Source organism: Mirounga angustirostris, unplaced genomic scaffold (genome assembly GCF_029215605.1).
Source record: "Mirounga angustirostris isolate CCGP_5_RB_7025 unplaced genomic scaffold, mMirAng1.0.hap1 SCAF_2, whole genome shotgun sequence".
Classification (NCBI taxonomy): Eukaryota; Metazoa; Chordata; class Mammalia; order Carnivora; family Phocidae; genus Mirounga; species Mirounga angustirostris.
In genome coordinates this window covers 87,947,667-87,967,910 of record NW_026991710.1, presented here as the reverse complement: position 1 = coordinate 87,967,910, position 20,244 = coordinate 87,947,667, and positions in this window count along the sequence as shown.

Sequence of the window (20,244 nt, the reverse complement as noted above, 5' to 3'; positions counted from 1 at the left end):
CAATGATCTCTCCTTCCCCATATAGCTTAATAAAAGGGATGTTTTAAAGATTTAAAAAAAAAGATTTTTTTTTTTAAGATTTTTTATTTATTCATTTGAGACACAGAGATACAGAGAGAGAGAGAGCATGGGCAGGGGGAGGGGCAGAGGGAGAGGGAGAGGCAGGCTCCCCGCTGAGCCAGGAGCCCTATGTGGGGCTCATTCCCAGGACCCTGGGATCATGACCTGAGCTGAAGGCAGATGCTTAACCATCTGAGCCACCCAGGCACCCCTAAAAAAAGATGTTTTAAATGAAGCAGATCTCAAATTCCTTTCCTGTGGTCTCTGAGTTAGCATTAAAAAGAGCAGTTGTGGGGGTGTCTTGGCAGCTCAGTCAATTGGGCGACTGACTCTTGGTTTCGGCTCAGGTCATGATCTGGGGGTTGTGAGATTGAGCCCTGTGTCAGGCTCTGGCTCAGCACAGAGTCTGCTTGGGATTGTCTCTTCCTCTCCCTCTGTCCCTCTCCCTGCTTGTGCATGCTCTCTCTCTAAAATAAAGAAATAAATCTTAAAAAGAAAAGCAGTTGGGGTAAAGTGGATATAGGCAAATAACGTTGGTGTTCCTGAATGTGGTGACCACCAATTACTGAATCAATCGTTTGGGAAAAACTTGGAATCTTAGAAATGGGTATAAAGGGTTATGTTCATCACTGTGGCCAAAGTCTGCCACTACTGAATGCATTACTAATATATCCAGGTACTGAAAAATATTATTAGGTTCTGATTATTCAGACTCCAGAATGGAGAGAAAAGAGGGTTAACTAGGGTTAAAATTGTGACTGATTCTCAAGATAACAATGTTCATGGAGGCCCAAATATGGCTTTCAGGGGCTACATGGGAAGGGAGTGCCACACTGAGTAAGTACATACTGGATAAAGGCCTTATCTGGGCATGAATGACAGAGACCAGGATAGTGAAGAAATGGGGTAGATAAATTTTCTATATTTGGGGTATTATAGCCCCTAAAAGATTTTAGGGCAGAGAATTAAGGAGGAGAGTGAAAAGCATTTTAATAAGTGTATTATATGTTTGGATATAGTCTAATTTTAAAATTTTTGAGTTTCTTAAATTTCTTAGAGTCAGAACTAAGTTTTCTGAAATGTGACCCTATTCTAAAACTCGACTACTGGGGTTTCCAAGTACTTAAGGCATTTGTTGTCTTGTGATGATGAAGAAACCTGGCAGGTGAGAGAAATTCACTGCACAGGTCTTTAGAGAAGGCATGTAGAAAGTCCTGGCTCCATCTCAACAATGCCACACCCCCAGCACTAACCCAGCTATCGTGAATGTTTGATTTGGAAATCATTTGCAAACAGTCTACTCCATAAAATGTGGAAGTTTCTTAGAGGCTTAGAGAAAGTTGGCAAAGGAATCAAGTAGTTATTACTCCATGCTTCACCTTAGCTTCGAAAAATGTTGAGAGGAAAAAACCTCAGGCCTAAAGTAAGGGATGTGATCACCCTCACAACCAGAGAAGTTATGACATTGAGTATCAGCCTATAATGCTTGGATGCATCACCTGGCCCAGCATGCTCTGCAGTGTTGGGCTTAATGTAGAGCATGAAATGAGCCATAATACCTGGCTTGCTAAAATGTAACATGGAGGCCACTGGGGGCAGGGAAGGTTTCAGAGAAGGGCATAGGCTTTAGGAATGGCGAGGGCTGTGTGACCACTCTGGCGTGGGAATGCTGCTGGGAGTGGCCTTCCTGAAGCTTTCTCAGCCCAAACAGCCACCCTGTGATCTAAGAGATGTCTGCATTGTCCCTTAGGCTATGTATAGGAGAACTCCTAGAACATGCAGATTAGCATATCTTTCCCATAAACAGATCCTCCTAGTTCCAGTAAGAACCCTTGTCACACATCACATGCTTGAGAAACAGTGATAAGGGTTTGTGATTATCCTGAAGGACCGATAAAAGTGGAGCAAAGAAGAGCAAAGGGTCTTGTCTCTGAGTGTTGACCCTCTTGCCTTCTCTCTTTCACAGCAAAGTTTGGAGTCAAAGTTTCATCCATGTGTACAGGGAGTGCTGACCATTCCCGGCACCCCAGAAGGAAGGAGTTAGGATCTCTCTTGAAGTAGGTATAGGCAAGGCCATAAAATGAACTTTTGTGGATACTCGGTCATTTATCAGCAATATACCCAGTCTTCTGGCCTTTACTCCAATCACACTAGTATGACTGCTTGCTCTCTACTCTCCCAAGTTCTAGCTGCTCAGAATTTGCCTTTTCCCAATAGGCAAACACTGTCGTAAATGGTTTTGTTTCCTTTGAACTTGCAGCCTATCTTTAACTGACTGTTTTGTAAAATAATGATATTATGTACTAAAAGATTTTAAAATGACCTTTAAATCTTTACAGAAATATTAATTTTTAGCACAGATTTTATGGCAATGCATTTCTTAGTACATACTGCAATGCTAGGTTAGCTAAATCATTTAATCCGTGAACCATCCCATTTCTTTATTATATCATGTAATAGAGAGCTCATTGTCATTTCCATTCATTACCTAAAACATTGTCTTATAGTAGAATCAGAATTGTGAGCATCTAGAGAGCCATTCAGGGTCAGGAATTACAATGAGTGATGATGAAGTTAGCACTAGCTATTAAACTAACAGATGTAGTCATTAAGTTGATTTCAAGTCCAATGTGGTACTCTGATTTTCAGCCTTTGGATTCAGAGTAGGTTTTCCTGCTTGAGGATGAGGTAAAGGTGAATGAAACAGCACATAAGGTTTCTGTGGCAAGAGATTTACCCTAGAATACCAACTCCTGTCCACGTGGGGGATAACCCCCAAAAGGAAAACTTCTCTCTTTCTGGATGGAAGATGCATTTTGAAGCAAAACTCATCTTACTAATTGAATCTTAGCTTAATGATTTTTTCTAGTGGGTTTTGCTACACTAAAACATTTATTTAAGGTTTATATGAATAGAATATGGGTATTACGGAAGACAGATAGATTTACAATTTATAGCGTCATCAGAGGCCAGATCTTTGATTTCTAACTGAATCCTTTTGACTCTGTAAATATATCTTTTGTATTTGATGATTAGAATATATAAGAATTTTTCTAAATCATTTGATTAGTTTCCATTCTAAAAGATAAATTCTTCATTCTAATGATTGTGTTTTTTGCTTGTTTGGTTACAAAACAAACAATTTGATTTTACTTCTTTTATTTACTGAGGAATGATTTAATGAAAAAGAACACAGCAATGGTGACTTTTCCCCTAGAGGCAAAACTATTTGATAAAACAGACCTACTAGTTTTTGAGTAAGAAGAGTTTAAAAGAACATTCCTGAGCCTGCCTTTTCAATTTTGTTTTGGAGATCATAACTTCTTGGAGTAAATTCTGCAATTTATCAAGGGATGAAAATTGAGTGAGGAAAATAGATGCACTGAAGAAGATTATCTACAATGAGATACTACTGTCATCTTCTTTTTTTCCCCTTATGAACAAAAGCAATTGATGACCCATTAATAGTTACTCCTTAATTTTTTTCTAAGATTGTCATAAATATACAAAGTTTCCTCCACAATCCTCTCCTGGGATTTTGAGATTAGGATTTGGTAGGCAGTTAAGGAACAGATAGAATTTTAAGTCACCAATAATTTGCCTGCTGAAAGAAAAATGAATCTAGCAGATAGCCTTGCACATGATAGGTACTATCATGTGCAAGAATAGATGGCAACTAGATGAATGAATGAATCAAATACAATGTTAGTATATTTTAGTGAATATTTTGATATATATTTTAGATTTTATTAAAGATTTTATTTATTTTTTGACAGAGAGAGACACAGCAAGAGAGGGAACACAAGCAGGGGGAGTGGCAGAGGGAGAAGTAGGCTTCCCGCTGAGCAGGAAGCCCCATGTGGGGCTCAATCCCAGGACCCTGGGATCATGACCTGAGCCAAAGGCAGATACTTAACAACTGAGCCACCCAGGCACCCTGAGTATTTTGATATATATTTGTTCTAGTTCAGCTAGAACAGATTTGGAAACTATTAGAGAAGTGATTTGCTGATACCTCCTCCTCTCCATTCTAAAGAAGTTTAAACACCAATTTCAATATATTACCTATCTGATAAAAATCTTCAGTGAATATATTGACCTTAGGATAAAATAAAACTTATTAGCCTTCAAAGCTGAGCTTCCAAAATTTGGCTTTACCCAGTTTATTCAGTTAAGTTTATCACTAATAATAGATTCACTCTGATTTTGTTGTTCCTTTCACTATTTTATTTTTTCAACTAAGATCTTTATTCATGGAGTTAGAAGCATTTTCAATTATAGGTGTGAAAGCATAAGGACATTGCCATATACTTAACTCAAAGAAACAAGTCTGTGTAGAAATCATCCTTTAACTAACATGTTCTTTCATGGATATAGAAGTGTTTTCAAATGTATGTGTGGAAGCATAAGGAAAGTACTGTATACTTAACTTCAAGAAACAAGTCTGTGTAGAAACCATATTTCTTTTTTTTAACTAAATAATTAACATATAGTGTATTATTAGTTTAAGAGGTAAAGTTTTGTGATTCATCAGTTGCATATAATACCTGGTGCTCATTAACATCAAGTGCCTTCCTTAATGCCCATCACCCAGATACCCATCCTCCCATCCACCTCCTCTCCAGCAACCCTGTTTGTTTCTTATAGTTAAGAGTCTCTTATGGTTTGACTCTGTCTCTAATTTTGTCTTATTTTCTTTTTCCCTCCCTTCCCTTATGATCCTCTGTCTTGTTTCTTAAATTCCACATATGAGTGAAGTCCTATGATAATTGTCTTTCTATTATTGACTTATTTCCTGTAGTGTAATACTCTTTAGTTCCATCCATATCATTGTAAATGGTAAGATTTCATTTTTTTGGTAGCTGAGTAATATTCCATTGTATATATATGCCACATCTTCTTTATCCATTCATCTGTTGATGGACATCTGGGCTCTTTCCATATTTTGGCTATTGTGGACATTGCTGCTATAAACATTGGGGCACATGTGCCCCTTTGAATCACTATGTTTGTATCTTTTGGGTAAATAGCTAGTAGTGCAGTGTTTTTCCAGTGTGGCCGCACCAGCTTGCATTTCCACCAGCAGTGTAAGAGTGTTCCCCTTTTTCCGCATCCTTGCCAACATCTGTTGTTCCCTGACTTGTTAATTTTGCCATTGTAACTGGTGTGAGGTGGTATCTCATTGTGGTTTTGATTTGTATTTCCCTGATGCTGAGTGATGTCGAGCATTTTTTCGTGTGTCTGTTGGCCATTTGTATGTCTCCTTTATATGGAACCAGAAAAGACCTTGAATAGCCCCAAGAATGTTGAAAAAGAAAACCAAAGCTGGTGGCATCACAATTCCAGAATTCAAGCTATACTACAAAGCTGTAGTCATCAAGACAATATGGTACAGGCACAAAAACAGACCCATAGATCAATGGAACAGAATAGAGAACCCAGAAATGGGCCCTCAACTCTATGGTCAACTAATCCTCAACAAAGCAGGAAAGAATATCCAATGAAAAAAAGTCTCTTCAACAAATGATGTTGGGAAAATTGGACAGCCACATGCAGAAGAATGAAACTGCACCATTTTCTTATACCATACACAAAAATAGACTCAACATGGATGAAAGACCTTAATGTGAGACAGGAATCCATCAAAATCCTAGAGGAGAATATAGGCAACAAACTCTGTGACCCTGGCCGCAGCATCTTCTTGCTAGACACGTCTTCAAAGGCAAAGGAAACAAAAGCTAAAATGAGCTATTGGGACTTCACCAAGATAAAAAGCTTTTGCACAACAAAGGAAACAGTCGACAAAACCAAAAGACAACCAACAGAATAGGAGAAGATATTTGCAAATGTCTTATCAAATAAAGGGCTAGTATCCAAAATCTATAAAGAACTTATCAAACTCAACACCCAAAAAATAAATAATCCAGTCAAGAAATGGGCAGAAGACATGACTAAACATTTCTCATCTCACGATTTTTTTTAAGATGAAACAACAAAAAACAAACTACTCATCTCAAGTCTGCTTCTCATCTCAAGTCTGAGGGTTTTTTTTTGTTATATACTAACATTCTCTTCCCTATCAAAATACTATTAAAATAGGGATTTTTTTTTTTTTAAATTTTGAGATGTCTCTCTTCATAATAAAGCTCTGCCAAGGGTCAGAACACCATGAGGATGCCATGCCCCAGAACAGAGTTCTTGCTGGCCCTCTGCAAGCCACCTGGCTTCCCACTGCAGCTTTTAGAGCATCCCCCTTCCAGCCTTTGGTAAAAACCCATTCTCTTTGGGGTCTCATGCAATTAGGCTATCCCATTCTCCTCCCTTTCCTTATCGATGTCATTTACTGACTTCTTAATCATTTCCCTTCACTTGTTGAAGTCTTTGACAACTGTGAGACAGCTTTTACAACTGTCATCCCTACCCTTTCTCCTGTCAGAGAGCAAAGTTTCAGTGTACATGTAGAAAACATTCATTTTTAAATTCTAGCCTTTATTTTCTCCAGTTAATTTTGTGTTCACTCTCTTGGAAATATCCATTCCCATAGCTACACCATGAATTTTTCTCATAGATCATAATTTCATACATTTTACTTTGACCAAAATCTTTTGTCTGTTAAACTTCCCTTTACCCTTGCTACTACTATAGTTGTTCTTAGAACACCCTAGTCTTTGGATTTCTCCCATTTTCTCCCTTCATCTAACTTCCTCCAGAGCACTTAACCTTTCTTACTCAGCCTCATTCCGTGGAGAGAATAGCAGTAGAACATATGACCTATTTTCCCACTAAATACCTATTGGTTCCCTTATACCCCTATCCTTCCACTGTTCTAGTAGCATTTAGTAACTTGATCCAAAATCAGAGCCACAGTCCTATTTCTTGAAACCTCTACATTGGTTGCTGAAGGATACTAGTTCAAGACCTACATCCATGCAGTTTTGTCTTGCTCATTTTTAGGTACTTAGAACTGTGCATAATCTTTTCCCATACCTTTGATTAGCTTTCTTTTTCAAGCCCTTCTAGATTTGCCAAATGGAATCATGAATCATGTAGTCTTTTGTGAGTGGCTTCTTTCACTTAGCACAATGTTTTCAAGGTCTATCCATGTTATAGCATGTATCAGTACTTCATCCCTTTTTATTGCTGAGTGAGGAAATGGAATGCTGGGTAAGGACATAGTGGAACTGCTGGCTTATATGGTAACTCCATGTTTAACATTTTGAGGAACCAGCCAAACTGTTTTATAATCCCACCAGCAATGTATGAGGGTCCCAATTTCTCCCCATCCATACCAACACTTGTTATTATCCGTCTTTTTGATTATTTGTTATTGTCTGTCTTCCTAATGGGTATGAAGTGGTATCTCATTGTGATTTTTATTTACATTTCCTGAATGATTAATGATTTTGGACATCATTTCCTGCCTGACATCATTAATTCCCAATAAAATACTAGACAAATTGAATTCAATGGTACATTAAAAGAATTATTCACCATGATCAAGTGGGATTTATTCCTGGGCTGTGGGGGTGGTTCAATATTTGCAAAACAATCAATGTGATACACCACATTAATAAAAGAAAGGACAAGAGCCATATGATCCTGTCAATAGATGCAGAAAAAGCATTTGACAAAATACAGCTTCCTGTCTTGATAAAAACCCTCAACAAAGTAGGGATAGATGGAACTTACCTCAACATCATAAAGGCCATATATGAAAGACCCACAGCTAATATCATCCTCAATGGGGAGAAACTGAGAGCCTTTCCCCTATGGTCAGGAACAAGACAAGGATGTCCACTCTCACCATTACTATTTGACATAATACTGGAAGTTCCAGCCTCAGCAATCAGACAACAGAAAGAAATAAAGGCATCCAAATTGTTAAGGAAGAAGTCAAACTTTCACTAGTTTGCAGACGGCATGATACTCTATGTAGAAAACCCAAAAAACTCCACCAAATAATTGCTAGAACTCATACATGAATTCAACAAAGTTGCAGATATAAAATCAGTGTGCAAAAATCTGTTGCACTTACATATGCCAATAATGAAGGGGCAGAAAAAGAAATCAAGGAATCAGTCTCATTTGCAATTGCACCAAAAACAGTTAGATACCTAGGAATAAACCAACTCTTAAAACTACAGAACATTTATGAAAGAAATTCAAGAGGACACATAGAAATGGAAAAGCATTCCATACTCATGGATTGGAAGAAAAACATTGTTAAAATATCTATACTACCCAAAGCAAGCTACACATTTAATGAAATCCCTACAAAAATACCACCAGCAGTTCTCATAGAGCTAGAACAAACAATTCTAAAATTGTATGGAATCATTTCATATATATATGTATATATATTTGCCATTTGGTATATCTTGAGAAAATGTCTATTTGGCTCCTTTGCTTATTTTAAAGTTGTGTCATTTATTATTATTGACTGCAGAAATTCTGTACATATTCTGGGTATAAGTCCTTTGTCAGATATATGATTTGCAAATATGTTCTCTGATTTTTGAGCAGTTTTTTTACTTTAAAAAAATGTATTTATTTGACAGAGAGATAGCGAGAGCAGGGACACAAGCAGGGGGAGTGGGAGAGGGAGAAGCAGGCTTCCCGCTGAGGGGGGAGCCCAATGCGGGGCTCGATCCCAGGACCTCGGGATCATGACCTGAGCTGAAGGCAGACGCTTAACGACTGAGCCATCCAGGTACCCCTGTTTTTTTACTTTCTTGGTGGTGGTCTTTGAAGTACAAAAGTTTTTAACTTTTAAAAATCCAGTTTGTTTTTTTCTTTTGTTGTTTGTGCTTTTGATGTCATATCTAGGAAACTACTGATTAACTCAAAATTTACTCCTTTGTTTTCTTCTAAGAATTTTATAGTTTTAGCTCTTAACATTTAGGTCTATGATATATTGGGAGTTAATTTGTGTGTCTGGTGTGAGGTAGAAGTCCAAGTTTCTTCTTTGTCATGTGTATATCCAGTTGTCCAAGCACCACTTTTTGAAAATACTATTTTGAAAATACTATTCTTTCCCCATTGAATTGTCTTGGCACCTTGTTGAAAATCAATACACCTTGTTGAAAAACAATAATATAAGGGTTTATTTCTGAATTTTCAATTCTATTCATTTATCAGTGTGTTTGTTATGAGTTTCCTATTGCTTCTGTAACAAATTACCACTAACTTAGCGTCTTAAAATAACACAAATTTATACTCTTATAGTTCTGAAGGTCAGAAATTTGAAATGGTCTCACTAGGGCAAAGCAACTTGTTTGCAGGGCTGTGCTTCTTCTGGAGGTTCTAAAGCCTTGTCTCTTCTAGCTTCTAGAGACTTCATTTATTCTTTGACCTGTGGCCATCTTCTGCCTTCAAAGTCAATATTCATATTACTCTGACCTCTGCTTTTGTCATCACATCTTCTTCTCTGACTTTTACTTTTCTGCTCATTTCTTTCACATATAAGGACCCTTGTGATTACATTGGGCCTACCCAAATAACCCTGAATAATCTCCCCAAAACAAGATCCTTAATTTAATCATATTTACAAATTCTCCTTGCCATCTAAGGTAACACATTCCCAGGGATTAGGACACAGACATATTTGAGGAGGTAACAGTTCTTTCTGCCACATATCCTATGCCAGTACCTGTCTTGACTACTGTAGATTTGCAGTAAGTTTGAAATCAGGAAGTATGAGTTATCCAACTTTGTTCTTCTTTCCCAAGATTGTTTTGGTTATTTTGAGTCCTTTACATTTCCATGTGAATTTTGGGACCACCTTGTTAATTTTTGCACAAAAAATAGCTGGAATTTTGATAAAAATTGTGTTTAATCTATAAATCATAACAATATTAAATCTACTGATACATGAACATGGAATATCTTTCCATTTATTTTAGATTTTTATTTATTTCCTTTTAACAATATGTTTACTTTTCAGTGGACTGGACATGTAGTATTTTGTTAAACTTATTTCTAAATGCTTTATTTTTTTGAGGCTATGGTAAATGGAACTGTTTTTTTAATTGCATTTTGGGATTGTTCATTGCTAGTATATATAAATACAATTGATGCTGACATATTGATCTTATATCCTGCAACGTTGCTAAGCTTCTTTATTAGTTGTACTGGTTTTTCTGTGGGTTTCATGGGATTGTTTTATATATAAGATTATGTTATCTGCAAATTTGAAATAGTTTTACTTTTTCCTTTACAATCTGAATGCCTTTTTCCCCCCTTGCTCAATTGACTTGGCTAGAATTTCTACTCCAATGTTAAATAGAACCGGTAAGATGGACATCCTTATCTTCTTGATCTTAGAGGGAAAGGATTCAGTCTTCCCTATTAACTATAATGTTAACTCTGGTTAGATGTTTTATCAGGCTGAAGAAGTTTTCTTCTATTTCTAGTTTGTTGAGCATTTTTATCATGAAAACATTTGTCAAATGTTTTTTCTTCATCTTTTGAGATGATCATGTGATTTTTGTCCTTAATTCTATTAATATGGTGTATTACATTAATTAATTTTCAGACACTAAAACAACCCTGTATTCCTACAGTAAATCTCGCCAGTCATGCTGTATAATCCTCTTTGTATGTTGTTAGATTTAATTTTCTAGTATATTGTTGAGGATTTTTACATCTTTTTTTATAAGAGATATTGGCCTATAATTTTCTTTTCTTATGATACCTTATGTATCAGATTAATACTGGTCACATAAAATGAATTAGGAAGTGTTTCTTCCTGTATATTTTGGAAGTTTGTGAAGGATTTGTATAAATTATTCTTTCAATGCTTGATAAAATTCAAAAGTAAAGCCATCTGGGCCTGGGATTTTATTGTATAATGTTTTAAAATTACTGATTTTGTCTTTTTATTTATTATAGATCTATTCAAATTTTCTATTTCTTCTTGACTCAAATTTGATAGTTTTGTGTCTGTGTAGGACTTTTTATTTGATCTGTTTTATTTCATCTGTTATTTAATATTATGGCATACAGTTCATTCCAAGTCCTTTAAAATTATGTTTCTTTTTTACATACATAATTTATATGCAGTGAAGTGCTCATATTTTCAGTGTTTAGCTCTATGACTTTAACAAATGCATATAACCCAAACCAATGAAGATAGAACATTTTTATCATCCCAGATATTTTCCTCCTGCCCTTTTCCAGACTGTTCCCTTCCCTTTGCTGAAGGTAGATATTATTCTGATTTCTGTCACCATAGATTAGTTTTGCTTATTATTGAACTAAATGTAAATGGGTGAAAAAATGTGTGCCCATTTGTTTCTGGTTTCTCCTGATCAACGAAATGTTTTTAAGAATCACCCGTGTTGTTATATGTATCAGTAGATTGTTTCTTTTTTATTGCTGAGTAGTATTCCATTGTTTTGTTTTCTAGTTTTTAGCTCCAATAGAGCTGTTATATTAGCTATATGTCACCAAGTTTTTTTGAGGGGTGAATGTTTTTATTTGTCTTGGGTAATTACTTAGGTGTGAAATTGTTAGGTAGTATGATGCATTTTTAACTATATAAGAAACTGCCAAAGAGTTTTCCAAAGAAGTTGTTACCATGTTTTACCCATCACCAGTTAAAGATGAGGATTCAGATTGTTCAGAATACTTGTCAACATTGGTATTGCCAGCTTTTTTAGTGTTAACCGTTCTAGTGTGTTTGTAGTGGTATCTTGTGTTTTTAATTTTTAAATAGCTTTTTGAGGTATAATTGGTATAAACTGCACATATTTAAAGTGCACATAGGCATACCGTTGTGAAATCATTACCATAATCAAGATAATGAATGTACCCATTATTCTGACTCACTTTTGTAATTCCTCTCTCCTGCCTTCTTCCTATCTCTCCATTCTCAGGAAGCTACTGATCTGCTTTCTGTTACTGTAAATTAGTTTGATGTTCTAGAATTTTACTTTATTATTTAACATTTTTATTTCTATTTATTTTTTTAAATTGAAGTATAGTTGGCATATAATAATGATGTTCTATAATATTATACAAATGGAATCATAAAGTGTGCATTCTACTTTTTCTGGCTTCTTTCATTCAGCATAACTATTTTGAGATTCATCTATGTTATTACGTGTATTAGTAGTTTATTCTTTTTATTGCCAAGTGGTATTCCATTACATAGATGTCCTACAATTTGTTTACCTATTTACCTGGTGATATATATTTGGTATTTTCAGTTTTTGGCTATTACAAATAAAGCTGCTATTTAGGAACAAGTTTATTTGTAGATATACTTCCATTTCTCTTGGGTAAGTATGTAGACCTGGATTGCTGAGCCATACAGTAGGTGTATGTTTAATGGTTTAAGAAACTGCCCAACTATTTCCCCAAGTGGCTCTACCACTTCACCTTCCTAACAGCAGTGCATGAGAGTTCCAGGTCCTCTACATCTTTGCCCATATTTGGTATACTCAGTCTTTTAAATTTTAGACATCTCAAAAAGTGTGTATTAGTTTATTATTGTGGTTTTAATTTGCATTTCCTAGTGACTAATGAAGTTGAATGTCTTTATGTACACTTTGCTATCCATACATCTTTTTTTGTTGAAATGCCTGTTCAAATCTTTTGATCTTGGAAACATTGGGTTGTTTGTTTTTTATTGTTGAGTTTTGGGAATTCTTTACATATTCTGTATACAAGTCCTTTATAAGATAGGTGATTTGTAAATTTTTTTTTGCATTTTTGTTGCTTGCATTTTCATTCCCATAACAATTTCTTTTCAAAGAAGCAGGAGTTCTTAAATTTTGAGAAAGTATAATTTATCAAGTTTTCTTTTACAGATCCTGATTTTGGAGACATCTAAGAAATCATTGCCTAACTCAAGGTCTAAAGATTTTCTGTTATGTTTTCTTCTATAAGTTTTTTAGTTTAGGTTTTACATTTAAGTTTATGATTCATTTTGAGTTCAGATTTTAAAGATGCATGGTATGGTTTGAGATTCTTTTATTATCTTTGCATTTGGGTGTTCAATTGTTTCAGAACTATTGATTAAAAAGATTAAGATAATTTTTTCTCCACTGAATTGCTTTTGCATCTTTGTTAAAAATCAATTGACTATACATAAACATAAAATACATGATTTGGCTATCTTTCTAATCATATTACACTGTCTACAGTAGCATAGTAATAAATCTTGAAATCAGATAATCTTAATCTTCTAACTTTAAAAAATTTAAAAAAATTATTTATTTTGTCTACTTTAAGTCCTATGTACTTCACCAAGAATTTTAAAATCAGTTTGTTAGTTTCTACAATAAAAACTTGTGGAGAATTTGGTTGTGTTGAGTTTATGATGTTACCTATAGTTATATAAAAATATATTTTTTATATTCTCCCTTCTGACTTGTTTTAACTGGTTCCCCTTTGTAAATTTTTTTTTTTTTAATGATCACTAACTAAATTCTGTTTCCCTCCTTCCCCTATTTTCTTGGACACTGGACTCCATCTTAATCTCTTTAATCTTTTGTTTAGCTGAGCTCCCATCTAATCCTTCATTTTATTCTTTTGCCATTACACATTATAAAGAACAAAAAAATGTAGTTCTGGATGAATTTCCCAAAGGGTGACATTCTGAGTACAGGAATCTAGGATGGGCCTGTATGGTTTTTTTTTTTTTTAATTTTTTTTTTTATTGTAGTTCTTGGATTCACAAAAGGATTATGGGATGTACTTATTTATACTTCAGGGTGCATTGCCTTGAAAACCATCTTGGGAGAAAGCAGGGTATAAATAATAAATAAATAAAATATCCTTCTAGTTACCAGGCTTTGATATGCCAGATGTGGTTTAAGGAACTTCTGGTAAATCCTGGATATGGGGCATTAAGGTAGATCTGTTATCTATTATTAGGGCCTGGATATAGGAAGCTCAGTTTTGGATGATTTCTTCCCCCTGGGTATCTTGAACTGGGTGTTAAAGAGTGGAACATATGTTTTAGATGTAGAAATTCATGAATAAAATGGCCTTTGGGTGAGCCTAGGTATTTTAAACATCTGGTCCTCAAATGCAGAAATCACCTTTCTATTCCTCTTGATGTAAGAACCATCACATAGGTAGTAGGAAATTCCTGGGCCATGGCAATAGCCTTTTAACTGATTTCATTGTCTTCATCCTGTCCTCATATTATCATATTTTAATATTTTTGTTTTCTTTAAACATAGACATGAATGTTTCTTTCTAACTTTAAAAGGTGAGTCTTTGATGATCTTATATTTTCTTCAGAATAATGTTCGGTTCCCATCACTTGGCACTAAAAGGCTTTTACTGCTTGTTTCCTTTTATGCTTTGCATCTCCTACAACTCTCTATTGTGAGCAATGTGTGTAAGCCCACATATGTTCATATCTCTGTGTCTTTGCTGCTTCTACTTCCCTGCCTAGAATATCTTTTTATACTTCTGAAATTAAATATATGTCTTTCAGCACTCAGCTTCAGTGTGACCCTCTGAACTTTAACCCTGACTCCCTTCCAAGTCACAATTACCACCTCTTCTGGCTATTTTGGAGTTACAACAGCTAGCATTTACTATATACTTACTAAAAAGTAGGTACAGAATAAATGACATAGAAATTAAAAAAAACAATAGAGCAGATCAATGAAACTAGATGCTGGTTCTTTGAAAAAATTAATAAAATTGATAAACCTCTAGCCAGACTTATCAAAAAGAAAAAAGACCCAAATAAATAAAATCACAAATGAGAGAGGAGAAATAACAACCAACAGTACAGAAATACAATTATAAGAGAATATTATGATAAACTATATGCCAATAAATTGAACAACCTGAAAGAAATGATTATTTCCTAGAAACATATAAATTACCAAAACTGAAACAGGAAGAACCAGAAAACTTGAACAGACTGATAACTCACAAAGAAATTAAATCAGTAATCAAAAAAACTCCCAACAAACAAAAGTCCAGGACCATATGGCTTCCCAGGAGAATTCTACCAAACATTTAAAGAAGAGTTAATACCTATTCTCAAAATATTCCAAAGAATAGAAAAAGAAGGAAAATTCCAAATTCATTCTATGAGGCCGGCATTGCACTGATGCCAAAACCAGATTAAGACACCACTAAAAAAGAGAACCTACAGGTCAGTATCCCTGATGAACATAGATGCAAAAATTCTCAATAAAATGTTAGCAATCCAAACCCAACAATACATTAAAAAATCATTGCCCACAATCAAGTGGGATTTATTCCTGGGTAGGTACTATTATTATACCACTTTTTTGTTAGCAGACCCACAGTGGATAAGTGGTAGGATTCAACTGTAGTGTTTCTCATTCCAGCACTGATACTTCTTTCATCTATGACTCAAGCACCTCACGTGCCTTTTATTATGGCACTTACAACTAACTGTGTTGCATTTTCCTTCAAAATACATTTGCTTCGAGAGTAGAAATTTTCATTTACCAGTTGTCTCACAGTGCCTTGCAGAATGCCCTTCATCATGACTACTTAATAATTAAAAAATATATTTGACAAATTCTTTCTGGTTATGTCAGGTATCCATTCAAATGAGTCTAAAAAAAAAGTTTAGTAAAATGAAATAGATCTCAAGAAATTAAAGGGCACGAAATGAGAAAGAGGAAAGACATCAGAAAGTAAGGCAACCATGTTTTGATTCTCTCTTTCAGGAGGTACGTGGTTTCTTGTGTCTTTTTTTTTTTTTTTTTGTGATCAGTTTCTCTCTATTTCTCCTTCTTATTCTCTCTCTTCATTTATGACAGGAAATGGTTTCACCACTTTTGTAGTGATACGTTCTCTGTGCTCACTGCCAACAAATGACTGACTGGAATTCCGTATTTCCCATTTTGATTCATGAAAGAGAAAATCTGAACAGGACAGGTACTCACCCTTGGAGCACCGAGCTACAGCCAGAGGACAGCAAGAGACACTATCAAAGGAACTCATAGTTGTAGAGACAGTTCAGAGGAAAGGAGAGGGCCTAGGGCAAGAAGCAGATACCTCTAAAATAGTACTTACTTTAGGTAAATTAATGGTCATATCTTGGTAAATTAACATTTTACTGGCTATGTTTACCATATGTTATCCTGGGAAGAATAATCTGTTTTGTTGCTTCCTAAGTGAAAATGTGGACAACAAAAGACAATGAATTTGAACATTTCCTTTCCAGAGCCCTGCTCCTTAAATCTCATTGAACAAGACAAGAACAGAGGCAATAAAATGTCTTTGTTCTGAAAGAAAAAGTTGTCCCTGTTGCCTATTATTTGAAAATACTTGGTGTACTTGGTGGCTGGTATTTTTTTAAAAAGTTTAATTATACACTATAATTCATATTGTAGGTGTTAATAATTGACGGGTACCATGAAATGCCATATTGATTTTTAAGTCTCTAATTTTCCAAGGAACATCTAATTCCTTGGAGAAACACACTTGGATACTGATGACATAAATCCTTCTCAGTGTATCTCTCAAGGTTTCATCAAAAGCTATGTACAATTTTACTATCTCTGACAAGCAGTGAAAAGAAGTTGTTTTTATCACTACATAACTCCTTGGTAAGTTGGTGGTTCCTTACACAGAGGTCTTACGCTCACCATCCCCCCTGCCCACACACACAACTTGAGTGAAGTGTCAGATATTTTCCATCATTTCAGTGGGAATGGCAGCCAGATCTATCACTGCAGAGTGAGCCATGCCAAGGGGAAAGATGTCCAGGAGTGGACCACAGATTGCCTCCCAGGACTTTGTATCATTGTTTATTAATCAAGTGCTGACAGTCTGTTTGCCTTTCTGTTAAGTGAGGAGAAGAAACAGACTCAACTTTCTGAGTTCAAGGTCTGAATCAGCCAGACAGTGTAGGGCAGGTTGGAACACTCTGATGGCTACATCTCAGGTATGAGCTGCTTTACTGCCATGGCACAATTTCTTCGCATGCAATGGGGGAAATTATGATTTAATAGCAGTGAAAGTTATGAAGTTCAGACAATTTTTGAGATGAAAAGCAGTTGCCTGCTTTTGGATAACAAAAGGTAAAAAAAAAGGCTCTTCTCACCCTCAATGCGGTAAGCTAGAATAATTTGGCTTGTTTTATGCATAGAAGAGAATAACACTCAGATATGACCCAGATTTACTTTATTTCCATGGAGATTTGTGGCTCTTCAATATTAGTGCAGATTCCTTGCCTATGCAATAGGAGGTGAGGTTGGGTAAGAGCCAAACTGAGTCTTCATAATATAACCATGCCTTGCAAATGCCAATTATTCTAACTGGATTACCTCTCCTGTTAACAAGTCCCTTTGCTTTTTTAGACAGCTGTGTAGGGAATTCTCCACAAGTTCTTCCAATCTCATATGACCCAGATGTTGGCTGTATAAGGGTAAAAATGTGAACAAATCTTGAAAAACTTGAAATAACTTTAGATTGTTACATTCCCCTGGGACAGGATAGCTTAAGAATGTGTCACCTTCAAGTCTGTGGTAAGTGATTGATGAATTCAATAAAAAGATTTGATTTTTGATAGGAACTATTTCTTGGAACAAGTATCAGTGAATCATAGAAGAGAACTAATTGAGTCTACATGCTATTCTGAATCTGCAAGGATGAATCTGTATTTGTTTATTATATTGAGTGAGGAAAGAGGAAGTAGAATTATGGTACAGGAAATAGGAGTCAAAGTGCAACAAAATTGTTTATTGGCAGGTACAGTGGGATAAGAAGTTACAGCTAAAAACACCAAGTATGCATTTTGAGTTTCTGGAATAGAAAGAGTACCATCAGGTGGTATTATATTACTTCCAAATTCTCTTTGTGGCAAAACATATTTTCTTATATCTTGATATCTTGATGCAGAAATTAAAGAAATAATTTCTTTCACAAACCAACTGTGCATCTTATACAATAAGTCCAACGATTCAAAAGTGACTTCAGTTGAGATTGATTTCTGGTCTGGAAACAAAATTTTGGCTGAAATATTTTGTTTTTCACTTAATAGTTGTGTATTTTTTGTGCTTCTATTATATGCGAGGCCTGAGCTTAGAACTAGAGTATATATTCATTTTATTACTGTCTTGTCCACACTCGTCATCTCAATAAACAAAGACATGACTGCACTCCTGATAGAACACAAACTTAATTCATGGATTTTAAATACCCATCTTTAATGTAGCTCTCATACAAGATCAACTTATTTCAAGCCATTTTCTTGATCCTTTCTACGATGAAAATATTCTGGCCAGCGGAGCTGTTGTGGGATTTGAGCTTGTTATAAGTTGACTAGTATGGATGTCAATCCAAAGGCCACTCAGTGTAGCAGAGTAGCTCTTGGGACTTGGAACACTTCGGATTCTTCCTCCAAAAGCTTCTATAATGAACAGAGTTATTTTGAAAGCATTCCCCGCAGTTCATGCCTTAATTCAATCATCTGGGAATAGGAAAGCAGATCCCTCTCAATACACCACTAACTTGGATTTCCATGGTATTATGAACAATCTTCTCATTTATTTTTACAGTGATAGAGTGGTTTCTGAGCCAAGTTCTGCAAGCATTTGGGGGAGAAGGAAAAGGTTTTGGATGGTTCCAAATTCTTGAAGTGACCATTGACTTTTTTTTTTTTTTGAATCTTTTTACTCTTCTTCAGAAATGAAAACAAACACAGTAAACTATACACCTTAGAGTAGAAGGATACAGTTCTTGGCTTTTTGGCTCATGCTGGCAAAAATCAACTCCTTTGATTCAAGAATGTTTTGTTTGTACCACTGCCCTTTAAATCACTTCTCCAGCTTTTTACTAACTTGCTTTATTATTTTGAACCAGAAAATTAGAAACAAAGAACTAAACTATATGAGAGAAATAGATTATAAGACCTAGCAACATTAATCATGAAAATGGTACCTATCAAACCCCTTTGCAGTTTTGTGCTTTAATAGAAGTGACTGCTGCTTATTAACACCCTCCTTTTTTAGAGGAGGTAATTTATTAGAAAGGGATTTTGATTTCTGAAGCTTTTGTTAGTTCTCAGCAAATAAATTATATTGAAATGAGATCAGTAAATACATGCTGATTTTTGTTTGAGAAAAACGCTGTTACATAAATAAGAAACTTCAGTGATCCAATACTTTTTATTTACTCACAATCTTTCCCCCACCCATTTCTCTTTTTTTGTTTTAAACTGTTAAGTATGACCTTCACTATTTACTGTGGAGATATATTGTTGCCTTGTAGACTAAGGGTGCATTTCAGACCAAGCAAAATACTCATTGACTATATAATTATTAAAAAGAGTGAAAATAATGCTTAGAAATAATTCTCTAAGAAGCCTAAGTAAAAAAAAATGCTTAAACAACCAAAAAATTAATCATGAGAAATTCCTTTCCTTATACATAATGAAACCCCACTAAATTGCTTTCATTGGGACTATGCTTTAATGACTTAACAGTATTAATTCCAGCAAGTCAGTTCCTATATAGAAAGCATCACAGATACTTCTGTTCAGTATCTAGCTGAATTAGAGCCATGTAAATATGTTTTTGCAGGATCTGAGATAAATGTGAGGAGTAGAAAAGATTTATGATTCTGTAACAGAACTGAAAAGAGCAAGAGTAAAGGGTAGGCTTTGTTTTCTAGGAATAATTAACTATGGAGGAAATTTTAATGCACTAGGACTCTATTTTTTTGTTTTGTACAATATTTGGGAGTTCTGACATAGTAAGGAAATTAGATGTTGGTATATTGAAAATCTAAGGTAAAATCTGTATAAAATTAGCCCTCTGTTTCCTACATTTATCCTATCTTGGTCTGTAATTCTGCACTGCAGCTCTTGAAATGAAAATTGAAATTGCTGAGGTACATTCATTTAGGGACAAAGAAAAATACTTTCAAATTTAGTTCTGACTTTTCTATATAAGAATGCATAAAAATGAAAGATTGATGTAATTAAATTTAACTCTAGAATAAGAGAATCAGTGTTTGGCACATAAATCCCAGAATATTAGGTCTCGAGTAGACTTAAAACCGGTTAAGAGTGGATGTTCAAAATGATGATGATAAGAACAAGGTAAATCAAATTTTATTTTTTTAAGACAATGATTTTGTGCCAGAATTAACTGAGCCTTATCTGAGGCGGTCCTCATATAAAGCTATAAGCTTCTTGATGTAGTAGGGCTAGATATAGGGGGATTATGT